The sequence below is a fragment of the Bison bison genome, unplaced genomic scaffold (genome assembly GCF_000754665.1).
Source record: "Bison bison bison isolate TAMUID 2011002044 unplaced genomic scaffold, Bison_UMD1.0 scf7180017864215, whole genome shotgun sequence".
Taxonomy (NCBI): Eukaryota; Metazoa; Chordata; class Mammalia; order Artiodactyla; family Bovidae; genus Bison; species Bison bison.
This window is the reverse complement of record NW_011494787.1, coordinates 9,441,715-9,445,484: the sequence shown is the minus strand read 5'-3', so window position 1 is coordinate 9,445,484 and position 3,770 is coordinate 9,441,715.

The window sequence follows — 3,770 nt, the reverse complement described above, 5'->3', positions numbered from 1 at the left end:
TGGTAAAGAAATTGTCTTTAGACCTCAAGATCTGAAAAAAATGCAAGTTGTCTATAAGGAAAAAAAGGAATAAAGGGGAAAAAAAGAAGAATATCAGATTGTGGGTATGGGGAGTGTGGTTTGTACATTTTAAACCATTCAAGGTTTTGTTTGAGTATAAAAGGATTAGGTAGACAAACTAAATATGCAAGAACTCAGGAACTGTATAATTTTTTAAAAAGTACTTGATGAAATATAGCCAACTAAAATGTTTTAAAAAGCTCAGAATAGAAATGTTGTGGTAAAGATATTGGTGTAAATACAGAGTTTGCATTAACAGAATGAAGAGGAAGCTGGTAATATATTTCAGAACAGAAGGCAAATGATATGTAACTTGATATATTAAAATAACATAATAAAAATCTGGAGAAGGGGCAGTGGAGGTGGGTGGGAATGCTAATTTTCTCATTTTTCAAAACAAGCAATCAATCAATATTGACTAAATTTGACACATCTAGTTCAGACAAACCATAATGACTCCAACTTCTTAATGTTTCTCCTGTTATTTCTTTCTGAAATTTGGTTTTACTTTTTGGAAAAATATATCTTATCTTAAATATTAGATATTTATGCAAATTTCTCATTCCTTCAGTTCTATCTTCTTATTTATTTTCATTTTTAAAATAAAAACTAAAAATGGCATATTTTAGTATGAATTATTTCTGCCTTTATTGACCTAACTCTCCATCTCTCACCCATCTTTCCATCTACTCATTTATCTGTATCAGGAATGATGCTTACCTAGTATTAAAGATGATTAGGCTGCTCTAGATATGACGAGATGCAAGAATTTGGGCTCATAAAGTCTTCTCCTGAAAATATCTATTTGAAGGCCAATTCTGCCAGTTCTTCCCAGAGCACTGAGTGCCTCCACCCTGGAACTCCTTGCAGGGGATGTTGAAGGCCAATGGCTGCAGTGGCTAATGACTAACAACTTTATCCTCTTACGGGCAGATGGCAGGCACCAATTTTTAGTTGGCAAAACCAAATTGAGTCCCTCATTCTTTTACCCAAATTCAAAAAATTCTATTAACTTTCCTGCTCCATATCACAGTTCAGTTCAGTTCACTTGCTCAGTCATGTCCAACTCTTTGCAACCCCATGGACTGCAGCATGCCAGGCCATGCTATCCATCACCAACTCCCACAGTTTACCCAAACTCATGTCCATTGAGTCGGTGATGCCATCAAACCATCTCATCCTCTGTCATCCCCTTATCCTCCTGCCTTCAATCTTTCCCAGTATCAGGGTCTTTTCAAATGAGTCAGCTCTTCACATCAGGTGGCCAAAATATTGGAGTTTCAGCTTCAACATCAGTCCTTCCAATGAATATTCAGGGCTGATTTCCTTTAGGACTGACTGGTTCAATCTCCATGCAGTCCAAAGGACTCTCAAGAGTCTTCTCCAACACCACAGTTCAAAAGCATCAATTCTTCGGCACTCAGCTTTCTTTATACTCCAACTCTTACATCCATACATGACTACTGGAAAAACCATAGCCTTGACTAGATGGACCTTTGTTGGCAAACTAATGTCTCTGCTTTTTAATATGCTATGTAGGTTGGTCATAACTTTCCTTCCAAGGAGTAACCGTCTTTTAATTTCATGGCTGCAATCACCATTCAGTGATTTTGGAACTCCCCCAAAATAAAATCTGCCACTGTTTCTACTGTTTCCCCATCTATTTGCCATGAAGTGATAGCACGGGATGCCATGATCTTCATTTTTGGAATGTTGAACTTTAAGCCAACTTTTTCACTCTCCACTTTCACTTTCATAAAGGGGCTCTTTAGTTCTTCTTCACTTTCTGCTATAAGGGTGGTGTCATCTGCATATCTGAAGTTATTGATATTTCTCCTGGCAATCTTGATTCCAGCTTGTGCTTCATCCAGACCAGTATTTCTCATGATGTACTCTGCATATAAGTTAAATAAACAGGGTGACAATATAAGACTTGATGTACTACTTTCCCTATTTGGAACCAGTCTGTTGTTCCATGGCCAGTTCTAACTGTTGCTTCCTGACCTGCATACATATTTCTCAAGAGGCAGGTCAGGTGGTCTGGTATTCCCATCTCCTTCAGAATTTTCCATAGTTTATTGTAATCTGCACAGTCAAAGATGTTGGCATAGTCAATAAATGAGAAATAGATGTTTTTCTGGAACTCTCTTGCTTTTTCCATGATCCAGCGGATGTTGGCAATTTGATCTCTGGTTCCTCTGCCTTTTCTAAAACCAGCTTGAACATCTGGAAATTCATGGTTCATGAATTATTGAAGCCTGGCTTGAAGAATTTTGAGCATGACTTTACTAGCGTGTGAGATGAGTGCAATTGTGTGGTAGTTTGAGCATTCTTTGGGATTGCCTTTCTTTGGGATTGGAATGAAAACTGACCTTTTCCAGTCCTGTGGCCACTGCTGAGTTTTCCAAATTTGCTGGCATATTGAGTGCAGCACTTTCACAGCATCATCTTTCAGGATTTGAAATAGCTCAACTGGGATTCCATCACCTCCACTAGCTTTTTTCGTCTTGATGCTTCCTAAGGCTAGATAGTATATTCAGAAGCAGAGACATTACTTTGCCAACAAAGATCTGTCTAGTCAATGCTATGGTTTTCCAGTTGTCATGTTTGAATGTGAGAGTTGGACTGTGAAGAAAGCTGAGTGCCGAAGATTTGATGCTTTTGTACTGTGGTGTTGGAGAAGACTCTTCAGAGTCCCTTGGACTGCAAGGAGATCCAACCAGTCCATCCTAAAGGAGATCAACCTGGGTGTTCATTGGAAGGACTGATGCTAAAGCTGAAACTCCAATACTTTGGCCACCTCATGTGAAGAGTTGACTCATTTGAAAAGACCCTGATGCTGGGAGGGATTGAGGGCAGGAGGAGAAGGGGACAACAGAGGATGAGATGGCTGGATGGCATCACCGACTCGATGGACATGAGTTTGAGTAAACTCTGGGAGTTGGTGATGGACAGGGAGGCCTGGTGTGCTGCAATAATGGGGTCACAAAGAATCAGACACGACTGAGTGACTGAACTGAACTGAAGGCCCACTTGAGTTCACATTCCAGGATATCTGGCTCTTGGTGAGTGATCACACCATTGTGATTATGTGGGTCATGAACATCTTTTTTGTATCCATATCACAACTGAGATAATACCTTCAAAATTTTTCCCCTCTTTTTTTGTATTAATAATGTCTTTTCATAAAATACTTGTATCCTTTAAAGAAATTAAGGGAAGAAAATTTAAGTATTCCCCATATCTTATTATCTAATGATAAAAAGTGAAAGTGTTAATCACTCAGTTGTGTCTGACTCTTTGCGACCCGGTAGACTCTTTACCACCAGGCTCCTCTGTCCATGGAATTCTCCAGGCAAGAATAATGGAGTGGGTTGCCATTCCCTTCTCCAGGGGATCTTCCGGGTCTGCTGCATTGCAGGCAGTTTCTTTATTGTCTGAGCCGTGAGGGAAGCCCAAACTCTATATTTTATTTTTAAATTTTGCTTCTATTTACTCCCTTACTGGAATATAATCTTCTTTATTGACTGCTGTATCTTCAATGCCGGCTAGCACGCCGGTGGCTGTGACCGGCGCACTAAGCGCGGCCGAGAGCAGCCACCCCACGTCCAAGGTCACAGGCAGAAGCCGGAAGGACCCCATGCCCGAAGGGCAGCGGCCAAGAGGAGTTATCCCACGTCCGAGGTCAGGGGCGGCGGCCGAGAATACCA